Below are 25,513 nucleotides of genomic sequence, written 5' to 3' on the forward strand. Positions count from 1 at the left end.
AGCCTAGAAATTTGCTCAGATGAGCAAGAGTAGGCTGGACACAGGAGACACTCATTGGATATTTTATATTTGAAGGTGTATGCATAATTACTTGATAAAACTTTGAGCCCAAAACATTTGATATAATTACAGGAATATTTTTAAAAAAGACACAACAGTGAACATTAAAGAATTAGTTTCTTTGAACTGGAAACTCAGATGCTAAAATAATTGCAGAACTATTTTATTTACTCTCAAGTAGGTTCTACGTGATAGAAGAAAGAAATAAGGACACAAACCAGTGGGAAAGAACAGACTGTTTATTGATTATATCAGTAAGTTTGGTTCTTTGTGCTGATTTAGTACTTTACTGTGCACATCTTATTTAAATGCCTGACATTAAAATAAGAAAAAGAGCTATCGTACGTAATAGGACATTAGGTTGCAGTGGGTGCACATCTGTAATGCTTGGCCTCTCGAGTTCAAGATCAGCCTGTATCACACTGTGGGGCCCCGTCACAAACAAACCAAACAGAACCAAACCCGAGCGTGCCAAAAAGTAATAGATGTAAATACACAAAAGCATTTCATTTAGTTGTACGAAAAAAAAATAAATTTAAGGTTAAAATGGCTTTTAAACTATAAAGCATAAGAAGAAACTAAATATGTTTAGTGAAGGATATCACAGAAAAAAAGGTATGCTGGGTATTGACAGAGTTACTGCACACAGGAATTGGCTGTATTACTTGTAGGAAATAAAACTGATACAGCTTTTCAGAATAGCAAACAGGCTGACCTACTCAAAATACCCCTCCTGCATTCTTCTAAAAATTATTTATTTTGATGTGTATGAGTGTTTTACCTGAGCGTGTATGTGAATTACATACATGCCTGGTGCTTGTGGAAATCAGAAGAGGGAATCCAATTCCCTGGAACGGGAGTCATGGATGGCCATGTGCCTCTAGCAGTGATGGGGACAAGTATTCTTAACTGGTGAGCCATGTCTCCAGTGTCCTACCTTATTTCTAAAAGTTGTTTTCCTCCAGTAATATTCCAAGGAAGGTCCCCTACAGATCTGTTATGGAACAAGCTAACATGTCCATGACCATAGTTTTTGTGGAAATGTGAGTTGAACAACCACAACCAGAAGAGGAGAAAATGTGATGGGTGAACATCACTGGCTAGAAAGTTATGCACACATGGAAAATACAGACAGATCTTTAAAACTTAGTAGTTAGTGAAATAAAATCTGAGTGTGGTACTCAAAACTATATACCTAAATATAAACATGCTCTATCTAGATATATCTAGATACACCGTTTGAAGTTGTTTATTCAAGCAGACACCTTATTTTATGAAACAAAACATGGAAACAGAATGAAAGACAATGATCAGAATGGGGTGTCTGCCTGGCAAGTGAGCTGTGAAGACCGGGGGGGGGGTGTGCAGGAATAAAGGGAGGCCCTCCCTATTTATAGCTCAGTGTTAATAACTTGCCATGAACCATGGAGACTGATTAACCCAGTCCCCTGCACCTGAGGACCAAGAGAAAAAGACATCTCATAAAGGTGACCTTAAAGAGCCCAAGGGTCTCTTAGATCATGTAAAAATTCATAAATATATTTAAGATAGTGACATTTTTCTGTATCCTAAACATTTGACATTAGAATCCTATATACAAGTATAAGAAACATCTGCAGTTATTAAAGGCTGAGCTAATCAATCTGTTTTATGATAATATTTTAAAAACATGTTTTCTTAGGCAGAACTTATAAAATGTTGGGTGTATGTCTCTGAGGCTTTTTTGCTCTGCATTTTACTGCTGTGCGTTTTTGTCATCATTTATGAACTGGCCATTTTTCAATTGCTATACCTGTGCTGCTGCTTCTCAAATACTCTCTCTAATTTGCAGTATGCACCATGCCAGAAGCCATTGCCTTTTTGATATCCTGTCATCATTATTAATATTATTTTTAGCCGTTGTGGAATAGGACCATTTCTAAATTGCATTCTGTTCAGCAGACGTGATCACTGACATATGATTGATGCATGAATGTAGTATGGACTTTTAAGCCATTGACGTAAGGTAGCTGCGTAGGTCCTTTATCCAGAAGAGAACCAAGCAGCTTTTATCTGTGGTCATCATGCTAAAAATTCAAAGTGAATTTTAAGACAGGGTCTCACTATTTTCATTATTCAGTAGAGCCTCAGCTTATGTTGTTAAGTGGTATAAACAGACCAGAGCGCAATTGGTTCACTGGCATGCTATTTAGCATCTCTTATGTGATAGAGATTAGCAACGCAGAGTTAAATGAAATACTCCTTACTTTTGTTTTATTAGGCATAGTAAGAGGTTTCATCAGGACGTCTACCTACCATTACACTTTCTTGTCCTGTCCTGTCCTACTTCTACTCATTTTCTTCCTTTACCCAATCAGTTCTCTTCCGGCTTGTGTGTGTGTATGTGTGTGTGTGCGTGTGTTTGTGCAAGAGTTTGCATGTATGAGTATATATATGTGTGAGAATGTGTATATGTGTGGGTGTGTATATGATGTGTGTGTGTGTGTGTGTGTGTGTGTGTGTTAGTGAACTTAACTAAAGTTGCTTGTATGAACATGGTTGAGGAATTATTTATAAAACCAAGGGCAATTTCCCAGTGACTACCACTGACAAGAGAGCCTTTCCTTCCCAGCAGCTATTGCTAACTGTCAATAGCTCCTCAGTGCCATGAGACCCCAAATTTGGACTCCTCAGAGGTTTGTACCTGCCCCCAGGTCTGTACAACTGTTCTTTTCTTTCTAAAAAATTGAGTTGGGCATGGTAGAACCCCCCAGCATGGTGGAGCTGAGGTAGGAGGAAAGCAAGTTTGAAGCCAGCTTGGGGTATACAGGAAGAACCTGGCTCAAACTAGAAAACTGACATATTTTCTACTGTAACTGTTCCCTTAAGGCCTCTCTTCCACTTCCCCACCACTGAGCCCTTCCTAGTTTCCAGGTCTCTACAGACATTCCAAGTTAAACACCGAAACTTACAAATTCAAAATTATGTTTAGCATTTAGTAAGGAACATGAGAACATGCGGCATTTAACTTTCTTGGGATGTGAAAATAGATGAAAACAATAATTGAGGTAGTAAGTGTCAAAAGGTGGGATAGAGTGTGGAAAGAGTATTAACCGAAATTAAGGATATGTGAGGAAGCCATGTGGAAACTTACACTTTACAAGCAAAATTTGAAATATAATTTCTAAAGAAGAGTTTGACTGGAAGTAGCTTGTGGGGGTGGGGTAATGGCTATGTCAGAAGCTCTGGGTTGTTTAACAAAAATCCTGGTGAGCACCGCACACGCGTGGTACAGACATGCAACTTGGCAAAACACCCGTACACCTGAAATAAAATTAAAGTACACTTGAAACACCCAGATAAAGCAGAGTTTAAAAAATGAATAAAACAAGGATGAGTTGAACAGCAAAGGAAAATTGAATCCACGTTCATATCCTGTTGATTCATGTCCTTGATCATTTCACTTTGTTTTATTTTATTTACATATTTTTTAAAATTTTCTTCTTCTATGTTCACATACATTAAGTTGCTAGGCTTTTTGTTATTTGAAAAGTCTACTTTAATATTGCATACTGAAGTTTTTTTTTTTTTTTCTAGATATAGGCAGATAACTTCAAAACTCTGAGTTCTAGCATTTTATCCCCACTGTAACTTGTGAAAGCATTCTTGCTAAAATACTAGAATTTGTGCAGGGACAACAAACAGGATGTCACAGGTTCTCTTTATCTTGATTCCAGGGTTGAATTTCACACCTTGAAAATCTCTCTACAATGAGATATAACTTTAGTCAGTTCAGTTAGAATCTAGGAACTGTAATTTTGCATGGAGTTTATATTCTAAATAGGTATACATCTATTTTTAATATAGTGAAGATACAAAAAAATTGCTTTCAGAAACACTGAGTGAAAGAAATCTTAGGATGCTCACCCTCATTAGATAATTTTACTATAAAACAGACATTAAAAACTCATTCTTCTATTGTTTGCTATTTTTCTAGTTTGTACCATGGTGCTAGCTGGATTAACCTTTTTTTGAATGGCTTAGATACTGACTTTCTTGAAATGCAATTTACTAACGGCTTGTGATGCTCTTTTTTTTTTTTTTTTTGTTGCCGAGGATTTGGGGTACCTTTGAAGATCAATGCCTTTACCTTAGGTAAATCAAAAGAGGTGTTCTCTTGATTTTCAAATGTCTGGATTTCACATTTGTTTGTAGAGGATATTTTCACATTCTGTAGAATTCTGGTTGGTAGTTTTGTTCTTTGGGTGCTTTAAGGAGACATATCCTGTCTTTGAGCTTTAGACTTCCCTAATGAGAATGCATGTGGCATTCAAGTCTTTGTCCTTCTGTTTGTACTGTTCATACTCTCTCTTGCTCAATAGCTTTCCCTGTATGTTTAATTTTAAACAATCTAACTTTGACTTGTCCACTTATAATTTTCTTCATATTTGTGGTATTGAGGACCTAAACATGTTGAATTCATATATTTATCCCTTTGTGTAATTTGAGAAAATGTTAGATATTTTGTCGTCAAATATTTTGTTTACATTTATCTCTCTTTTCTTCTGAAACTCCAAATTACTCTTTAGGTTAGGAGAAGTAGGAGGGAGGAAGAGAGAGGAGGAAGACCCACAGGATCTGACCCTCTTTTATTTTTTTAAAGTTATTTTTTATGATTTAAAATTACAGCAGCTATTATTATTATTATGTGGAGTGTATTCTGCTGGAGATGTTCATGTGTGGAAGCATGTATTGAGGTGAGAGAACAGCTTTGAAGGGTCAGTTCTGTCTTTCCATATTTAAGTGTTTTCAAGGTTCAAACTCAGGTTGTGAGCACCGAGCCATCTCTCCAGCATTCTCTTCTCTTCTCTTCTCTTCTCTTCTCTTCTCTTCTCTTCTCTTCTCTTCTCTTCTCTTCTCTTCTCTTTCTTTTTAATTTTTTTATTCATCTTGTTTTTCAGAAAGGATAGTTTCTTTTGGTCTATTATTGTGTACACAGATTCTTTCTTCTGTCATTTTCAGTTATATAGCTCTTTTGGTAGATTATCTTTTTAGCTAAAAATTTTCACTTTCTTTGTTTCCCATTTCTCTGTTACTTACTTTTAATTTTTCACATCTGAATATCTTCTTTTGCCTCATTGAACATGATTATGAAAGTTGATTTAAATCTTTTTTGTCCTAATTCCAGCATATGGGTTATAGTTCTCAAATGTGAGTAATTTTGGCCCATATCTCAGGTGTTGTAAATATGGCATTGTAAAATGTACCTTTTTAAAATGTACATTTATAGATCAGAGTGTGTTTGTGAAGAACCAGGCTAAGGAGAAGAAAGAATTTTCAGAAAGGGCACATGTGAATGGTGGTTGAAGAACATTTAGGGTATGTGACAATGTTTTTCCTGTTATAGTACATAATGTAAGAATTTAGGGAAATAAAGCATGCACTTAAAGAGGATTTGCTTCAGTGCTATATAACTTTAAACCAAATATTATTATCTTATTTATCAAATTTAAAAACAAGATACATGATCATCAAACTACTCCAAATTACTTAAATTGGTATTTCAGAAACATAACATACTGAGTGTGAAAAGGTAATATTACAATATTTAAACCCAACCAAATATCACCAGGCACTGAAAGATACCTGAAACAAATAACAATAAAAGGAGAAACCAATCAAACCACCTTAGATTTGAGGTGAGTGTTAAAAATCAGCAAACAAGAGTATTTCAAATCATTTTGCATAGATTTATTCTGTAAATTCAAATTTTTAAGTAGAGCCATAGTATGCAAAAAGTTTTAAATCCAGCTCTGCAAATGAGTACATATCTCAGATATGTACTCAGGTATAAACTTGAAAATCAACAAAACAATTTCATTTGTTATACACAGACAGACACAGATACACACACACACACACACACACACACACACACAGACACAGAGGAATAAATCTACCAAAAAGATGAAAGATTTATACTCTGAAAATTATGCTCTATGGGTATGATACACTGGGGACACATGCATGATTACTTTGTAACGTTGATGTGAGAACGTTAAAAGAACACACACAAAATGACTGCTGTAGACATTACACAGTTAGAACACCATGTGCTACTCTGTCAATATACAAGAATTTTTATGAGTTGTTGTATAAAGAAATATATAAGAAACTTAATATTGTAGATTTTAAAAGGCCACCTAATTTGAAGTATAGCCAAAAGACCTGAGCACACATTTCTAAAAAGAAAACATAAAGGATTAACTGATATATGTTTTCAAATTGCTTAATAATAAGGGAAACGTGAGCAAAATTAAAAATGTTCTATCTCCCACACTGGTTAGAATGGCTATAGTCTGAAGTTGTAGTGCAGGGAGGAGGTGGAGAAAGAGAAACCCTTGCACAATGTTGGTGAGGATGTACACTAGTGAAGCCTTATGGGAATAACATGTCATCTCAGTTAAGGACATAATTGACAGAGGGCCTAGAAGCCCTTCTGTTGGTTACATTTCTTAGAGAAATGAAGTACAGCTGCTGAAGAAACAGCTGAAGCCGCATGGTTAATGCAGCGCTATTCACCACAGCCAAGCTGTGGAATCATATTCAGTGTACAGCAGCTGACCAGTGCATAAGGGCAACATAGTCCAATAGGCCATAAAGCTACCCACCCATAGAAAAGATAAGGGGAAGCTATTGGTAGTAATATGGGTGAGTCCAAAAAACCATTGCATTAAATTAAATAAAGCCACATACAAAAAGTCAAGTTGTATGAATTTACTGTTTATAAAGCTTTACAATTCTATTTTGTAAAAATAGGCAGTAGTATGGTGCTTACCAGAGCCATTGGTAGGACAGGATGAGACAGAATGGGAAAGGGCTGGTCAGAGTATATACAGCAACAGTTAGAGCAAACAAATACAGACAGGGTGTAATTCAGTAATAGACGCTCGATTAGCATAGGCAGCTGTGGAGCTGAGGCAGGAAAGAACGCAGACTGCCGGATACCGAGTTTCTTTACTGGAGTGATGAAAATATTATAAAATCACCTGCTGTGACAGTTTTACAATTTCGTGAACGAACAAAAATCTTCTATTATACTTTTTCCTTTTAAAATTTATTTGATTTTTTTTTTTTTGAGACATATTTTGCTTTTGTAATCCCAGGCTGGTCTTGAGTTCTCCATCTTTCTTCCTCCACCTCCTGAGTGCTGGATTACACTGTACCACTATACTCAAGCCAGTTATACAGTTTAAAAGGATCAATTGTATGAGGTGTGAATTATATCTTAATAAAGTGGATTTCTTTAAAGAACAAAAACAAATACATATAGTAACAGAAAGAAGATCATTCCCAAATAAATTACTGAAAATGAAGACATAACAACAGAATCAATGAAAACATGAAACAGAATTCCATGGAACTTTCTCTAAGCTTCTCCATCCTCTCAGGCACTCTATCTTTCATATTCTATATTTCTTTCTCTTCCCAGATTCTTGGTTTCACCTTACTATGTTGGAATGCTCCAGGCCCCAGTCTAGTTATCTGACCTCTATATGCCAAGGCTGTGATGCTCTTTCATCAAAGAGGAGAGTACAGCAATAATGGTTACCACTCTCTTCTCATCTTTCAGAGATCATTACTCTTCATATATTTTGTCCAATTTTATGGTTGCTTCAGGTAACAGTTACTACTTTCATATCTTGGATAGAGTTGAAAATAAACTTCTTGGCATTCTAAACCTGTCATTGCATAAATGCTTGCAACATTGCAGTCAGAAAGTCAAGTTTGTTATTTCTTAAACACTGCAATGGGCACATCATCAAAGAGCAGCTAAGATCATCTCTTTAGATAAAACTGAGGTTACCTCTAGGAGTTTTGTTTTGTGAAGAACCACTTGCTTTAAAATTTTGTCTACATTAAGGTATTGATAGTTAAATTAGAGGCCTTTGAATGGCTTAAGCTATTAATATAGCAGATTCTCTTACAGTTGCTGGGTGATGTGAGCAAAGGAAATTGTTTGGAGACTGTTGCTTAGGGAGAAATCTTTGCCTATCAATGCTGATACAACAGTGAGAAGATCATAAGGTGTGGCAACTCTTGAAAAGCAGTATGGCAGTGAAAGCAAAAAAATGATTCAAAACTTAGGACCCACTTGTAGCTCGATCTTATTTATTATTGAGTAATTCTCAAATCTGTAAACAGGGATGAGAATCGAATTAGTAATTTCTTGACTGAAGTAGTGCTCACTTTCTGTTGTTTTTTTGCAAGAGTGAGGACTCCTTTGAGGTTGTACTATGTCTGCATAATAATATATTTTTTTTGAAAATTCATAGATTCACAGAAGGGAAAAACCTAAATATAAAATATTATATTTACTTAAGAAAAGTGTGACATATTTGATTGTACTAATTTGTGGTAATTGGCCTGCTTCAGAATACAAAGATCAGAGGCTATTAGGGTATCTGATGAAGTGAAACATCAATGGCAGGCTTTTAAGAGATTTTTAGTAAAATAGGAGCCCTTGGGCATGAGGAAACTGAGCCATCCTCTGTTGTTCTGATGGCCACATTGGTGTAATTTGTCCAATTTAAGTACCACTGACATTATCCAGCACTGGGTATGCTTATGTCTCAAAATATTCTTGCTTTACCTTTCTGTTGGACAGCTATTATAGATATAAGCATTGATTGGGTTCATGTGCCTAAAATCATAGTTTGGAATCTCACTTGGTAAATATAATCACCTAAAGAAAAGGAGGGAAGATGGAACAGGTTTTTAGATGCAGATTGGGACTTGGCACATATTCAGCCCTTTTTAAATGCAAAAGCATAGCTGTCTACCTTCATTGCTCACTTAGAAAAGAAGGAAAACTACAACAACTTGAAGTTTTTAATTTTTATTTTTTATATTAATTACAGTTTATTCACTTTGTATCCCAGGTGTAGCCCCCTCTGGTCATTCCATCCCAATCCCACCCACTATCCCTCATTTTCTCCCATGCTCCTCTCCAAGTCCACTGACAGGGGTGATCCTCCTCTCCTATCTGACCCTAGCCTATCAGGTCTCATCAGGACTGGCTGCATTGTCTTCCTCTGTGGTCTGATAAGGCTGCTCTCCCCTCAGGGGGAGGTGATCAAAGAGCCAGCCACTGCTATTATGTCAGAGGCAGTCCTTATTTGCCTTACTAGGGTACCCACTTGGATACTGAGTTGCCATAGGCTACATTCGTGCAGGGGTTCTAGGTTATCTCCATGAATGGTCCTTGTTTGGAGTATCAGTTTCAGAAAATACTCCTGTGCCCAGCTTTCTTGGTTCTGTTGCTCTCATTTTGGAGCTCCTGTTCCCTCCAGGTCTTTCTATCTCACCCTACTTTCATAAGATTCCCTAAACTCTGCCCAAAGTTTGGCTATGAGCCTCATCATATGCTTTGATACACTGCTGGGTAGAGTTCTTCAGAGGCCCTCTGTGATAGGCTCCTGTCCTGTTCCCTGTTTTCTCCCTCTTCTGATGTCTGTCCTGTTTGCCTTTCTGAGTGAGGATTGATCATCTTACCCAGGCTCCTTCTTGCTTAGCTTCTTTAGGTGTACAGATTTTAGTATGCTTATCCTATATTATTTGTCTAATATCCACTTATGAGTTAGTATTTACCGTGTGTCTTTCTGCTTCTGGGATACCCTCACTCAGGATGATCTTTTCTAGATCCCACCATTTGCTTGCAAATTTCATGATTTTCATTGTGTAAATGTACCACAATTTCTGTATCCATTCCTCTGTTGAGAGACATCTGGGTTGTTTCCAAGTTCTGGCTGTTACGAACAAAGCTGCTATATACATGGTTGAGCAAATGTCCTTGTTGTGTAGTTGAGCATCAAAGACCTCAACATAAAACCAGAAATACTAAATCTGTTAGAAGAAAAAGTGGGGAAGAGCCTTGGACTCATTTGCACAGGACTAAATATTTTGTAAGGTTGCTTGCTTTATAAGACCTTTTTGAGGACCCTTAGCACACTGGCCGGGGATGAGTCCATATGGCATTGTTCTTGATTCTGGGAGTAACTTAAAGGGGAAACTTACACAATGTCCAGAGCTCTTGATGTCCTGCAGATTAAGGAGGAGGATTTCCTAAAATTCCTCACTGTGGGAACCCAGTTAGGTGGCACCAACCTTAACTTTCAGATGAAGTAATACATCTACAAAAGATAGAGTCATGATATCTACATCATAAATCTGAAGAGGATCTGGGAGAAGCTGTTGCTTGCAGCTAGAGCTATTGTTGCCATTGAGAACCCTGCTGAAGTCAGCGTCATCTCCTCCAAGAACACTGGCCAGCGATCTGGGCTGAAGTTTGCCGCTGCCACTGGAGCCACTCCAATTGTTGGCCGCTTCACACCTGGGACCTTCACAAACCAGATCCAGGCAGCCTTTAGGGAGTCACGGCTTCTGGTGGTGACTGATCCCAGGGCTGACCACTAGCTCCTGAGGGAGGCCTATTATGTCAACCTGCCCACCATCGCTCAGTGAAACACAGATTCTCCTCTGCGCTATGTGGACATTGCCATCCCGTGCAACAAGGGTGCTCACTCGGTGGGTCTGATGTGGTGGGTGCTGGCCCAGGAATTATTCCTCATGCGTGGCATTATCTCCTGTGAGCACCCATGGGATGTTATGCCTGATCTTTACCTCTACAGAGACCCTTCGGAGACTGAGAAGGAGGAGCAGGCAGCTGCTGAGAAGGCCGTGACCAGGGAGGAATTCCAGGGCGAATGAATTGCACGAGCACCTGAGTTCACTGCTGCTCAGCAGAGGTGGCAGACTGGTCTGAGGGTGTGCAGGTGCCCTCTGTACTCACCCAACAGTTTCCTACTGAAAACTGGAGTGCCTAGCCAGCCACTGAGGACTGGCCAGCAGCAACCACAGTGCAGGCTACCGAGTGGGTTGGAGTCACCACTGAGTGGTCCTGAGCATCTCTGCAGACACCAAAGCAGAGGGGAAAAAGGTGGAAGGAAAATAAAATACCTAAAAAGATGAAAAAGCAAAAATATCTTGGGGAGGTGTTTGAATCTCAATTCTGTGTTTTATCAGTGGTGTGTCCTTAGTCAGATTATTTCCTTATAAAATCTGTTGGATGCAATCATTAAAGTTGTAAGCATCAAATGAGTTAATGGATAAGGGTATTTAGAAGAATGTTTGGTTCACATTTAGCATTTTTTAATTGCTGATATTGTTAGTATTGTCATCACTTAAGTTTGGAAAATATATTTTAAATTTTCTTACAAACATCCCCATTGCTGGTAATTTTTCACAATTTGTAAAGTTTACAAAAATAAATCTGTGTTTAATGTATATTAATATTATCTATCTATATCTAGTTACCTATCATCTATCTATCATCTCTATTATCTATCAATTTCTGTCTATCTATCATAGATGTCTATCACCTATCTACTTAATCATGTATATCATTACTTATATTTTTTCCTAGAAAGATTTTGAAAGTCTAAAAATACAATTTACTAATATATTACAATGCACATAATATAACATTTATTATGCAGTAGGTACTCAATTCTGTCATTGAACAGAAATAAATTCAGATGAAATTAAATTATTTTTACTCTTTTCCTCTGCTGCAAAGGCAGTTGTACCATGATGTGTAAAACAGGGAACTGGAAACACAAATTGTGGCTGTAAGGCTCTGTGCTTCAGCTCTGTCACCGAGCGCCCCCAGCAGTCACTCTGAGCTCTCATTTCCTCACCCTCACTGTGGGTACACACCTGCGCAGCCAGTACTCCACGGGGTCATGGTAATAGTTAGATTCAGATTGCTGTATGTGACTGATCATACTGTACATGTGATTTTCATCTTTCACCAGTTGTCACTCTTTCTGTGAGGAGCAGCTTTGAGAAGATGTAGGAAACTGTCACAAAAGTCTAAATGGTTTTCAAATTTCTCCAAGACCAGGTGACTCCGTAGCCAAAATACTTCCGCACGGTTGACTTATAGCTCGGTACTTCCCGACTTCACCCTTCAGATAACTTAGTGCGGGGAGAGCCACGGTTTCTCAATTATATGTTTCTTCCTTTCCTAATTTAATTTTCTTCATTGAAAATAACAGCCTCAAAGGATGCGCCCAGTGATCCTGCCTCGTTACTGTACAGAGAACTTTCTTTAATTCTGCTACATTCTTTGTCTAGCTTGGGACAGACGAATCTCATTTCATTTCATCTGTGTACTGCATAGAATCGAAGATGCATTCTAAATGCCGTCTGTCCTCTCTCCCCATATACTACATCTATCCAGTTGCAAATGCCACACAAATTCCTTTCTCTGGAAAGAAAATTTTATTTTTCTATGATGTATTTTTTTTAGTGGACATTATTATTATTATTTTCAGTGGTAATTCAGTAGATTCTTTCCTACCCTGAAAAAAATCCAATGTTGTGTCATATACTTTAAAAACAGTAGCATCTCTAGCAAACAAAAATCCAGGTATCAGGAATGGATTACCTCTTTTTGAGTTTTATGGCCAGTTGTGATTACATACATCACCTAGCATTAAAAGCTGGTGCCAATATGTCTGTCTATACTTTAGAACTTCACAGGAAGGCCTATGGCTGACAATACTACAGACTTCAGTCATAGAATATGGAGATAACAATCCAGTACTCACCTTGAAACATCATTTCCTACTGGCTAGTAGTAATGATACTGGAAGACACTAATGTACAACCAGAGGAGAAAAGTGAGCCTCAGTCTCACCCAGCTATAAACTCTGCAAATACAACAATGACTGACCTAGCAAGATAGGATTAACTGGTGCAAAAGTGGCACAAATCTTGTATAAGTAACTGAATAGTTTTTAGGACATAGGCCTGCTTTGTGAGATGACATCCATGCCTGGCGCTAATAAAGGTGCCAAGAACCTGTGGCTAGAGAGGTCATAGGTTCTGAGGCAGAAATCAGTGCTTTTATTCTGCTAAATAGATGCAGTATTAAATGACTCTCAATGAGTTGTTTCTATGCCCACCTCTGTCACCTCATCAGAAAAGCCTTTCCTTACAGTACATGGCAATTAACACAGACACCTCCAACAGGCCAACATGCAGAGAACAAAAATCTGTGGAGTGCTCAGTTCTAAATGTGACATTTGTGCCACACTTCTTGTCGCCAAGGTTCAGGGATCTTTGTGGAAGAGGAAGCAGAAAGATTCCAAGAGCCACAGGTGGTTGATGGCATCAAAGAAACAGTGTTTTCTAGACATAATGAGACAGTTACATATATGAACTCACAATGACTGTGAAAATATGTACAAGGCATGCTCAAGTTCCAGTCAGACAAAAAGCCAACATAGAAAGGGGAAGGACACGCTACCCCACCACTAGCTAAGTAAGGAATGCTTGGCACTTGAGAGCTGATGGAAGAAGGAGAATCCGTTTCCTTTAAAGATGTGAGCCTTGGTAAATTGACCACACAACAACACAAATAGGACCTGTCAGGAAAATAAGAAAATAAAAGTAATCTCAAACTTGGGTGAAGGGCAGAGAAAGTGGTCAGGGGAGGAGTTGGGGGGATATGTTCAAATGTATGAAATTCTTATAGAAATAATAAAATTCTTGCAAAAATGATAGCACTAGAATTTAAGGGGAAAAACTCAGAATGCTAGACTTATATGTTGAAATTTGGAACAACAGCAAGACAATTTTGTTCTCCTTATATATTGTATTTTTTTTGTTTTGTTTTAGAACACAGTCCTTTCTCATAATTCATTGTGAAACTGATGCACTTAACTGTTGCTATCTTGACATTACCTGATAAATTTTGTGTCCATATATTTAAAACTACTGCCATCCTGATTGCAGACAGGTCTGGAAGTTTGGAGGGCAGACAGAGAAGCTGGCCAAGAATAGTCAATTAGGCAACAGACATAATGAATTTCTAACAGCGGTAGTCTTGACAAAGAAGGAATGCCTATCCTTTCTCAAATACCTCTTGAAGTTCCTAGACTGTTTTCCCACTGACTTCCTGACCACCAGAAAGCTTGTATGTGGGACTAGTAACTTTCCTGGGAAATCAGGGGAAATGTTCTTCTGAATCCTCCTTTGATTAACAAGCAATTCAGTTAATAGCTCCCTAGTCAAACTCATGCTGTTTAGGGTGGATGGATAGAGTCCTATCTTATCCTATCCTTTCCTAGATATAAGCAGTGTGAATGTCATATCCTGATCAATCCTTAGAAGCTAAATAACTTATTCAGCATTGTACAAATGTAGTTGTAAATTATGTTTCTATATGTTAGGGTCAGCATTAAGTTCAACTTTTCACTCTTAAGTTTCTATAGCATGATTTTTTTTAAGTTGATAAAAATTTAAATGTATGGTTTGTTTATTTGTTTGTTTGTTTTATGTGTGTGTGCATGTGTGTGTGTTTGTGTAGACACATGTGCCATGCCAAGTATGCAGAGGTCAAAGGGCAGCCCTCATCGGTCAGTTCTCTTCTACCATTTGGGTGCTGAGAACAGAGTGCAGGTAGTCAACCTTGAAGGAAAGTACCTGTACCCACAGAACTATCTAGCCAGATTTACCTCTTGGTAGATTATTTTTTATTTTTTTTTCCTATTTAAAAAGTTATTTGAAATTGGAGGATGATATATATTATAATGTACAGCATGGCATTTTAAAATATAGATGCATTGTTGAATGATAAATGTAGCTAAACAAACGCATTACGTCACATAGTGGCAGATATAACACACATTCGCCTCGGCTTTCAAGAGCACATTATAGCGTCGTTACTTATAGTTGCATCTCTCTGTAATCTTTTGAAGTTTATTGCTTCACCTAACTGTGACCTAACTTACCCTCAGATGAGCATTTCTTCAAGCTTCCTTTCTGCTTCTGGAAACCACCTTTGTACTCTCTTTGACTAGGAGAAGAACCTAATACTGGCTGGAGTGACAAATCAGTATTTAACAGCCCCTGTTGCTCCTCCAGAGGGTCGGTTCCCAGGGCTTCACTGGGCAGCTCACAACTGCGTGCAAGCCCACCGGTGGAGCTTACTCTTACTCCTGGTCTCTGGGGCGGCAGGGGTTGACAACCTGCACACACACACACAGGGAATAAAAGGTGACAGATTCTTAATGACTTTGTAGGCTTCACTTTAAGTGAGTTCCTCTGCTGTGATGCCATCTGGTTTCAGTGGCTTTTCCCCAGGTCACACGAGTATTCATCCTGAGGCTCTGAGGTTTACTTTCTGTGAGCTCAAGTACTGAAATTAGATCTTTAGGATATGCTCTGGAAAGAAAGCATTGACTGATTTTATTCTTTCAAGTGATAAGTTGGAGGAACTATCATTGAATAAATTCTGGAAATACTCTTAAGATAGTCACACATGATATTTTTATATGACATTTCAATGACCTGACCAGGCAAAAGGAAGCTAAATATATCATTCAGTGGTTAGTTGACAGGAGGAAGAACTTAATTTTGGTTGCCTCTGGATTTAGCCTAAACTGTCTGATTTTTGGCCTCTCAGACCTCCACCTCCTGCTATTACTGTTATTAAGCATTTAACTCAGAAATTCCCATGACTTACCAGCATACAAGGGCAAGTTAAGACACATCCTGGATGTTTTCTTCTGAACCGTATATTATTTTGCAGATGAAAGCATGAACTTTAAATGATACTTGGATAAAATACACTGGAAAATTTTAATGTATTATAAGACAACCTTAGGAGTTTCAGAGAATGATAGAATTAGGTTATGATATGTGATGATTTGTGAATCATAAGCCTATAGTGAATTATTCTTTTAACACTTCTGTTATCAGAGCTGAGAATCAGTGAGATTCTAAAGCTGCAACTTAAATAATCCAACTTCTGGCACCCAGGGGACTGTCAATTACCTTTTAGCCATCCACTCTTGGATAATTGCAAAGCAGGAGATCACCTGGTACCCCCATATGTTCGGGGTCCCTTAGCTAGGAGCTAGTCCCATTCTTTCTAATGAAGCTTGGGTTTTTGCCCAATTGTCTCAGAGTTAATTGTTTAGAAAACATTTTATGATGCTGAAGATACGGAAGTCTTTTGAAATCTTATCTATGGGATAGTCATTTTATAAAAGGGCCATGGCATTTATCTCGCCCAGATGCTCTCAACATTGGGAAGATGAATGTAGTAGCTCTGGCTAAATATAAAGGAGCTAAGGAGACAAGAATCTGGTGTTATTATTTGATAGAACTGTAGTTAATATTTAATTCCATTCACTTATGGGAGTGTAGAAGCCACCTGCCTGATCTGGAGCACAGTAGATATTTATCTGCCTGGATTTATCCATAGCCTTGACTTACAGAACATGAAACAGAGAGACTAGAAGCTTTAAAAAAGAATATTAGCAGCAAAACTTTGATCTTCAGCCCTAAGCAGAAATTCACTGCCACATAACAGCCTTACATGCATTATGTCCTTCCTGTATTTATTAGTCGGTATATTTGTCTGTCAAGCTTTCTTTTTAAAAGTAAGCAAAACTTCTTCACACTTTCCATGCCTTTGCCAAGATTTCCCACTCTGACATTCTTTCCTATAAATTCTTTAACATGTTTGTAACAGCTGCTTTAAAGCCCATGTCTGCTAATAAAAACAGCTAGACCATTTAAAGGATGCTTCCATTGATGGTCCTATCCTCAGTTTTAGATCAGATTTCCTGTGTCTATCATTGTTCTGTTGTATGTTGGGTATGATGATTAACAGAGTTGACAGATTCTGTGTTTTATTCTTTCCTTTATGTTTTTTTTAAATTTCTTTCTGTTAGTTCATTGGTGGCATGTGGATGATTGGTTTAAGACTGGTTAGGTCTTGGATAGACCCCTTAGTAGTAGGCAGAGTCACAGGTTGTGGCCTTTATGGCATTTTTCATGGGGAGTCTGAGGTCCTTCCAAGTTCCTCTGATGTGACTGGGTCACTGAGGAAATTTTCACAATCTAACTGTTGCTTTCTTTATATTTTGTATCATATGTGCGGCCATTTAAAAGGCAATGATTGAAAGCAAGAAGCGACGCAGATTTTGTCCTTCCTGTCTGTAGAATCTTCCTTTTCAGATTTTTGCTGGCAGCTTAAAGTATTTCTCTTTTGCCCATTAGGGCTACTGATTTCTATCTGGTCTCTGTATCAGTGGACTCCATGAAAAGCTAGGGAATGTGCTCAAGGGGTTAGTGAATAAATCTGTTGCTAATCTCTTTTGCTACCCTTCTTCAAGCTTTGTGTCCTCTCTGGTGCATACTTCCTTTCGTATATTCAAATTGCTTTAAATATTTTGCTCAAAGTTTATATTGGTAGGAGAGTTAATTTGCTATAAGTAAGCTATTCTGCAAGTACCAGCAGAAAAATGTAAACTTTAAATATTAAAGGGGCTATTTATACATACGTACAAGGTACCTAGATGTATATAATGCCACCCACATAGAGCTTCTCTCTTCTTTTGAAACTAGATTAGTTACCATTTACTAATTGCGTTGTGATAGGTAGAGTCCTGGAACTTTATAGTTATTGACTTATGTTTGAACAGTTATAAAACATCTATGATAAAAGCACAAATCACCCTAAAGTGCCAGCTAAGCAACTCCGATAACCACTAACACATAGCAGAGTAGTGCCCGTTTCCTCGGTCCAAATCTTCTTTAGTTGCCTATAATACACATAATTCTGTGTATAAGTATAAATACAGAGTTTAAATGAAAAGTTCCCATCTGGGCTGACAATGCTCTCTCCACGAGCCAAAGCCCACTCAACAAAACAAAACAAAACAAACAAAAAAACACAAACAAAAAAGACCAATATCAGGCACAAGAAGCCTTCTTTCGGGTTGTTGCCAGGGTTTTCCAAGAGGCTCCTAAATCACAAAGTCTATTTCTATTGCCCTTGGTTGACACTAGAGATGGAAGACAATCCCCTATGGCTGTGTATTTTGCAGACAGGGCCCCGAGCTTTGAATGCCTCCTCATGAAGACTAGCTTTCATGGTACCAGAAGCCATTGTTCAGGCTTTCAAAGGAGAGCAGCCAAAAGTCCTACCTGTCTGTGATGCATATGAAGCACAACAGCAACCACCATGGCATAATAATCCTAAATTTGTAGTAGTGGTATACATATCTTGGTGGAAACCTACAGCTCTTTAACTGGAGTTATGACTCACCCAACAAGAGGGAAACTACGTCTGATTCTAGAAACCTAGTAAACTACTCAGGGCTAGTGAAGCCATGGATCTTGTAGGAGAACCTACAGCCACTACTTTTCTGAATGGGCATAATCTCTAACTACATTCTAAACATTTGTCCTGGCATCCACCGATAAGTGTAGACTGTATCTGAGTAGCTCATCGAGAAAGCTTTTCACCAGAGCAGATGTAGACCTTTAGAGAAAGCCATAACCAATCATAATGCAGAGTTGCGGAGCCCAGTCCCAGTGGGTTTATCTACAAAACACTACCACACCTAAGGCTCGGGGAATGTTGAAAAAGGGGAGGTGGAAAAATCCCAAGAGCCACAGGGAATTTTCTGTGAGATTGTGTTTCCTAATAACAGCAGAAGTTACACCCATAATGTCTCACCAGCATGATTGCCTAAACATGAGCTGGACAAAGAAGACACCAAGTAGACATGCTAAAGTAGACCAGAAAAAGCCCACAAGACCTCAACCCTATACAAAGAACTATGGCAACTAAGGCACGAGAAAAGCTGGAGAATTAGTCTTATCCAGGTAACAGTATCTAAACTGTTTATTCAATAACAGATAATCAGCCTTGAAAACATGCCTACAAGTATACAGGCCGAACAGGTGATATTTAGGAATATATATATATATATATATATATATATATATATACATACACACACACATATATATGTATATATATACATATATATGTATATATACATGTATATATGTATATATACACACACATAAATGTAATGCATATAATAATTAATTAAAAAGAGGCCATGCATTTGAAAGAGACAAAGACAATGAGATGTTTTGTTTGGTTGGTTGGTTTTTGGTTTTCTTTTTCCTACCTTGAAGGTAGGAAAGGGAAGGGAGAAATGCTGTAATTATATTATAATCCCCCAAATAAAAGAAAACAAGAAGTGCTTTCTTGATGTTATCCATTTTCTCTCTTATTATTATAAGACTTTTCTTCCTCATCTAATAAACATTACCACTTTTTCTTATAAATTATTTGTTAAAATATTTTTTTTTGTTTCTTTGTAATGTGTTTCTTTACATCTTGAATTTTGTATTTATGGTTGTGAGCTGAGCCATCTCTCCCATCTTAAGGTTCTATTTACTACATCTCTGTTTTTTTGTTTTTTATTTTTCATAAACCTAGAGAAATTAGTGTGCTCAGAGTAGATTTTTGTAGAATATTCATCTGAGTTTTGTACGATTTCTTTTGATTGCACCAGGAGGCACATGTGCCTAATTGCCATTCTCTTTAGTATATTAAGATTGATAAGTAGGGTGAGCTGCTGTTTGCCTCATCCTATATGGTAGAATTTCTCAAGAGTTCCTGCTCTCATTGTTCAGAGAACACTAGAAATCTCTCCCTATGGGTTATTCCATTCATTATTGTATCATTTATTATTCATTCCTTTATTAAACACGTGTGCAGTTCAAACATAGTGTTAAGCATGTAATATATTAAAAAACAATAAAATGGCCCTCGCAGAACATCTTGCATGTGTCTATTAGCACAGATCATAGACCAATGGACCATGTCCTCACGTAGAACTAAGTTTCTTTTATAAAATGATGCCTCCAATTTAGAAGGCTAAGAAGAAATACACATGGTTTAGAGCTTTGAGGCCGAGGAAATACATACAGTTGGTTTCTTTGTTTTTTGAGAATGTCATTATTGATAGATGAAATGAATTCAGTCCTGATGAGAAGACTAAATCATCAGCATGTGTGGAAGTAGAATTAAAGTCATTATTTTGCCTGAATTATTTTGCAATAAGATAATGCAACCTAAAAAAAATCTGTTTATAATATCATATTACACTTTTTATTACCACAAGTCTGTTTGCAGTTTGTCATGTTTGTTTTACAGAGAAATTTCCTTTTAGTTGTCTTTCCATGGATTAAATATTCATCAGTCTTTAAAAGTGCTTCACTGTAAAGTAATTTCTAAATTCACTACACACTGTTTATGAGTCTTAGCTATGAACATTTATTTAGTTAATGAGACTTTTAAGAAGCCTACAAGTGATGTTTTTAAAGTTCATCTAAGCTTTCTGAGATATCATTTTGTTTTGAGGCACCATTTTCCAAGTTGGCTTCAGGTATGTAGCTATGGATGCGGCTGAGGATGATTTTGAACTCCTGATCTTTCTACCACTACTTCTCTCCCTTATGTTAGGATGACAGATGTGGTCCAGTAATCTGCTTTATGTGATAAGGCTCACTGCATGTGAGGCAAACATTCCCTACTTTGAAACTGGGCTTCTATCTTGTGAACATCAAATCAGGGTCACCTGAGGAACACGGATTGTGATGCCTCTGAAGACAAATTACAGTGATTTCATGCAACCCTTTCAATAAAACTCTACATTACCCATTAGTTATTTGACAATGTCCTGGGTATTTCAATGATTGGATACACAAACTTCTGCCTCTTCATGAGATTTATATTCTAATGCCTAGTTAGTTTGATTAAAGACTGAAATTCAACAGATGAATATTCTTATACTTGGTGAAGTTCCAAATGTTATCTGATATAATAATATACTGGTAAAAATGATTTTTTATTGTACACTTTCTAACATGCAAGGGAATAGTTTAAATGAATATTTCAAAGTTCAGGAAACATGAGCCAGCATGATATATTTGAAAACCATTACATTCTTTTCTTCATCTGGATTGTACAATAGCATTCAGTAGGTGTGAAAAAAGAATTTGGAAGTGATATATGATTATCTCTGAAAGGAACTCAAAGGCAGGAAGAATTTAAATCTTTTTGTACTTAAAATTGTGTGTGTGTGTGTATGTAATATAATATACATTTAGAAGCTTGATTCACAGAAAGTATAAGATGGCAATTGGATAGGATAAAGCTGGAGATTATATCATCTTTAGGATAAAGATGGAGATTATGGGGCAGTAAATATTGCCCTGTGTATAAATGGGCATTTAAGTATAACTGAGCCTCAATATCAACATTCATTTATTCTATATTTTTATAAAGGATTTTATTGGGGCTGAAGACAGTGGTTAAGAGCACGCGCTGCTCTTTCAGAGGACCACAATTCACTTCCCATCACTTACATGGCTGCTAGTGACTGTTTTGTAACTTGTGGACCAGAGGACCTGACAGCTTCTTCTAGCCTCTGTGGACACTGTATACAGTGGTGCACAGACATACATGAGACAAAATGCAGGCACACATAGTAAACAAATAAAACTTTAAAAGGATTTTCTTTTAAATCACATGTGTATGTATGTGTGTCTATGTGTCCAGTGTGTGCATTGGAGGCAGAGGCTAGAAGAGCGTGTTAGATCTCCTGACACTGACAGGAAACTGTCAGCCACTTGACATGGGGGCTGGAAGCCAAACTTGGATCCTCTGCATGAGCTGTTTATGCTCTTAAACACGGGGGTATCTCTCCACTCTCACATCATTCATTTAGATTCATTAAACGTGTGTACTCCTAGCCCAATGTACAAATAAAAATTGAGACTGATTTTAAGTTAGAAACCTATTGTATGTATGTATGAATGGAAAGATCTCTGGTCTATAGTTTATTATTATAAAAGTCTTACTGACTTGATACATATCTACTCCTAAGCCTTAGCCATTACCTCAGATACTTAAATTTTACCTCAGTTCCAATATCTGATATGTCTAGTTTTACTTCCCTTCCACTTTATTGGTATATTTTGATATTTCTTGTTAAAGTTAGTTTTATAAAACTGTGGTGCTCCCAACCCCATTTAGGGCCATTTTTCTAGCCCTAATTTTGGTTTCTTAACTATAATACAATGGTGGGATTTCTTGTCCTGTCTACTTGGTGTTCTATATGCCCTTTGTGTCTGTATAGGTATCTCTTTCTCTAGGCTTGAGATTTTTTTTTCCTTTTATTTTATTGAAAATACTTTGTGTGTTTGCATGGAATTGTGGAATTGTTCTCCCTCTTCTATGCCCGTAATTGATGGATTTGGACTTTTCACAATTTTCTGGCACTATTCCATGTTCTGTTCATGTTTTTTCTTAAATGAATCATTGGCTTTTATTGAGTGACATTTTCCCCCACCTCTGTTTCAAACTCTGACATGACACCCTCTGCATGGTCCATTCTATTGATGATGCTTTACTGAGAATTCCATTTAACTTGGTGAAATTTTCATTTCCAGCATAAATTCAGTTTTTTTTCTTCAGCACATCTATGTCTTTATTAAATTCTATTTTCATGCCCTGAATTGACTTCCTTATTTCATTTAGATGTTTGCCTTCGTTTCCTTGGAACACCTTCATATCCTCTCTGAATTCTCTGAACATGTTTATATTCATTCTTTTGAATTCCTCCAGTAAAGTTTATTCTACGTCAGACCCATTAAGGAGCCTTACTGTGGGTCTGTAACTTTTGGAGACAACACATTGTTTAGACCTTTTCTGTTGCTTTTTCTGCATGGAGACTTGCACGTTTGGAATTGGCTTGTTGATTGAGTTTCATTTGTTTATTTATTTTTATTCAGGTCTCCTTTCCCTTTTTTTCAGGGAAATTTTTCCTTCTTCTCTATTTTCTGAGTGAGGTTCCTCCCGCTCCTTGGGTTGTCTTTTGTAAGTTTGCTCAGGTAGACTCGGTAGATCATTTAGGCTAGGACTGGGTTCTCTTTGTATCCCGGATAAGCACTGATTCTACAGACTTGCTTTTCCTCTTTTCCTCCAGCTAGGCAGGACTCTGTTCTGCCTGGGGCACCCTGCTGGCTCATCCTGGTAGTTCCTGTGCATTTCTAAGCCTGTGCATGCTGTTTTAGTCACAAGATAGCCAAATCACACCTGAGATGCTGTGAACTCAGAACTCACAAGTCAGAGGCAACTTCTTGAAAGGAATGGAAAACTACCTAGGCAGGCAAAGCAGTGTTCTTGGAATCCAGTGTTTGGCTATAGATGAATGAGTGAGAACAAAGTGGCAAACAAATAAATGTTTAAAGAAACATTCATTTTTAGATTTGTTTGCCTACTGAAAACTTCTCTATAAGTATCTGATTCTTTCAGGTGGGGGGAGATTGTACCTATATTCCCACTTTATACAGTTTAAAAGAGTCCACTATAAAAAAAAAAAAAAAAGAGTCCACTATTCCTTTGGCTTTAAAAGTCAACCTATGACCTAGGTTTATTCAAGAGAAATAGAACACATATCCAAGGATTGTTTTAAAGACAGCTTTATGGTTCTGGTTAGGTGAATGAGAAAATAACTGGGTCTTAGTAAAAACAGTGTTTTTGTTTTTTTTTTTTTTTTTGCTATTATAATTTGGTACTTGCCTATACAGAGCCAAATAGAATAAAAAGAAAGAACCAATAGAGGAAGGGAAGAAAGAAAGGAGGGGGAAGGGGGAGACAGGAAGGAGGGGTGGAGCCAACACATAATTCTCTGAATATTTGGCACTACAGTGTAAAGTCAAATTTATTCTTTATAATTAGCCAGTATTTCTGTTTTAATTTAAGCCAAGTACAACTAAGGGTTATATCTTAGCCACTAGTTTTTCAAGCAAGTGCATGGCAGAAGTTTGAAACCACACAGTATTTGTATGTCTGGGTCAGCAGAATTGGGGATAATGGGTATCTGTCAGCAAAGGTCAGTGTGACCCGAGCAAGAGATGAAGTTTGTCAATACTGAGAGTGAAATAGAATGAATTCCAGTCTAAAAAGATAAGGAAGATAATTTTTTACAACAAAGAATCATCCATTAATCACAAAACTGCCATAACTGAGTCTGAGATCAGAGGTTTTTTCTAATGAATAAGAGTGCCCTACTTACTAGAAATCGAACTAGCACTGAAATGAATAAGGCAAAGAACAAGCCCACCTGATTGTCGAGCTATCATTCTTTTTAGATAGGGCTGGATTATTCTCAGAGCAGAGGGCTAAGTAATTACACAGTTGGAAGTACAGAACAGAAACAAAAACCTCTTCCGCCCTTGGGAAATGCAAATTTGAAGTCAGAGAACAAGCAAGCAGTTAATAGACAAGAGGGCTGAAGCCATCAGAGAGTGGGCATGAAGGAAAACAAATGTAGGTATAATAGGGAGTCGAGGGAGAGTCAATGTAGCGTTAGATCCAATAGCCTATAACCCACGAGGGTCTTACAAAGATTTTCTTTGAGCTTCTTTCAAAAGGAAAAGAGTAAACTTTCTGGTTGAAAAATTATTTTGTTATGTTTATTTTAATATGTTTATCTGTATGATTTGTTATTATAAAATACGACGTCACTATACCTATTTTTGGTATACATTCTCTGTTCCATAGTTTAAATAAATGTATATATATATATATATATATATATATATATATATTCATTAGGTTTTTTTTTTTTTTCATTTTAAGGAGGAGTTTTACAAACTCAAAGGTTCTCCAGACCCATGAAAGTTATAATACTACCATACCTTGGCACTGTGACAGATTAATTTTTAGCATTTATAGCCACCCTTTCCCTGTTTTCTCCACTAAAAGGCTTCAAGAGTGGAAGGTTTATTTACCCAGGAACTCTTACAGTTGAGTGGCATGTGTTCAGTGCAAGCTACCATAATACAAGACACTCACTAAATAGTACATTTTAAAAAATACCTCAAAGGGAAAACCAAGAAAGACTTCTAAATTAAAAGTGAAAGTTTTTAACTCTCTGCTGTGCAACTGACTCAATATTCTAGATAGAGTGGGGACAAGAGTTGTTGAAGGGAATGTTCAAAATATAGCTTTACGAGTTTGGGGGTATAGATTATGTCCCTAGTTCTTTATCTGTGTTGAGAGAAAGAGAGGGGAAGGAGAGGAGAGAATTCCCTCTGCTTAGGGAAAACTTGGATTCTAACCTATAATCTCTTCGTGTTACATGCACAGAAGTGCTTGCGTGTGTGTGTGTGTGTGTGTGTGTGTGTGTGTGTGTGTGTAAAATGTACACATGAATACAGAATAACATCTAAAAAAGAACAAGAAAGAGTAAATATTAGGTGATATGTAGTGGACACATGATTCCGGAAAGAGGACACAAAGCTAATTGTTTTCATATTTTCAACTATGTCTTTGTTTTTATGATAGAGGAGAAGTGTATAAAAATAGAAGTGTAATTAATGGTGAAAATGTAAAATAAAATGTGAAGCTCCACAGCTTCATACCAGCTGTTCTAATTGTACAGAAGTTAATTGAGATGTCTAACCTTTGGGTATGGCAAAACTCATTGAATTATGTTTTTTTTTTTTTTGTTGTTGT

General features: G+C 37.2%; 1 pseudogene; it reads left to right on the forward strand.

The window, feature by feature from the left end:
* Window positions 1-10,119: 10,119 nt before the first annotated feature.
* Window positions 10,120-11,003, forward strand: LOC129683407 (40S ribosomal protein SA-like; annotated as a pseudogene).
* Window positions 11,004-25,513: the final 14,510 nt, after the last annotated feature.

The sequence above is a fragment of the Psammomys obesus genome, unplaced genomic scaffold (assembly GCF_907164565.1).
Source record: "Psammomys obesus unplaced genomic scaffold, mPsaObe1.curated_primary_1811, whole genome shotgun sequence".
Lineage (NCBI taxonomy): Eukaryota > Metazoa > Chordata > Mammalia > Rodentia > Muridae > Psammomys > Psammomys obesus.